Genomic DNA, 1,217 nt, shown 5'->3' on the forward strand with positions numbered 1-1,217 from the left:
TTAAGACAACCAGTTGAGGACAGAAGACTGGAAGTCTTCAGGAAATGTTTGTGCAGATGAATAAAAGGTTTTGAAATGCCGGCAGAACTTTGTTTCGCGTAAAATAAATCGAGTATTACATTTAACAAACACTCGCAGGACACACTGCGCCCTGTCATTGTGGGTAAAATTCAGGCTACTGTGCGCCTCATCCTTAAGAACGTCTACCGTTAAAAAACAACAGGTGTTTGCACCACTATTTCCATTTCGCCTGAATAAGGCAATGCATCATGGGTACACTGGGAGTTATAGTTATCATTGCCCCAGCAGCACAAGCACAGGAGTACAGTTTCACCTTCAATGTTACCACAGAATGGTCCTTGAGAGTCGGACGGAGTGGACGGAGTGTGGCACAGTGGGTAAGGAACTGGGCTTGTAACCGAAAGGTCACAGGTTCGATTCCCGGGTAGGACACTGCCGCTGTACCCTTGAGCAAAGGTACTTAACCGAAATTGCTTCAGTATATATCCAGCTGTATAAATGGATACAATGTAAAATGCTATGTAAACGATGTGTAAGTCGCTCTGGATAAGAGCGTCTGCTAAATGCCTGTAATGTAATGTCTCTGACGACACGGAGACGAGTACGCATGGCGAGAGAGAGGGGGGGGGGCACGGAGAGGACGAAGGAGTAAGGCCGAGACGTGGGGGTGCCAAGATCCCCCGAGACGGGTATTTTTTTTTGCGGTGTCTGATTTCACGTCACATGGGCCCCAGCATCCTCGCGGCAGAGGTCGTTTCCTGACAGAGGCTAGGGTGTGTCCTCTCACTTCTCGGCGCCTGTCGTCTTCAGATCGACATCGTCAAGCCTGCAGCGAGCACGGGCCCAAGGTGAGTCCGCATCGACTGAGCGTGTCTTTGCCGTTTCTTAGAGATTATCTGGTAAAGGCGATGTGTGTGTGTGTGTGTGTATGTGTGTGTGAGTGTGCGTGTGTGTGTTAGGGTGGGGGTAAGGGGTCAGAGAGAGAGAGAGGGAGAGTGAGAGAGTGAGTGATCATTAGATAAGATAAATACTTCTAGAGTTATTCAGAGGGAAATGGATTTCAAGCCCAAATGCATGTGTGAGTGTGCGTGTGTGTGTGTGTGTATGCGTGTGTGTGTGTGTGTGCGTGTGTGTGTATGCGTGTGTGTGATGCGGTGTGTGTGTGTGTGTGTGTGTGAGTACATGTGTGAAAGAGA

At 48.9% G+C, this 1,217-nt stretch overlaps 1 protein-coding gene across 1 annotated transcript in view; it reads left to right on the forward strand.

Moving 5' to 3' along the window:
* Window positions 1-780: 780 nt before the first annotated feature.
* Window positions 781-1,217, forward strand: part of nedd9 (neural precursor cell expressed, developmentally down-regulated 9) — a 29,125-nt gene continuing 28,688 nt past the window's right edge. Inside the window, exon 1 of the mRNA XM_064348762.1 lies at window positions 781-869. The gene's annotated coding sequence lies outside the window, so the exon portion shown is untranslated. The remainder of the gene's footprint in view (window positions 870-1,217) is intronic.

Source organism: Anguilla rostrata, chromosome 8, assembly GCF_018555375.3.
Source record: "Anguilla rostrata isolate EN2019 chromosome 8, ASM1855537v3, whole genome shotgun sequence".
Lineage (NCBI taxonomy): Eukaryota > Metazoa > Chordata > Actinopteri > Anguilliformes > Anguillidae > Anguilla > Anguilla rostrata.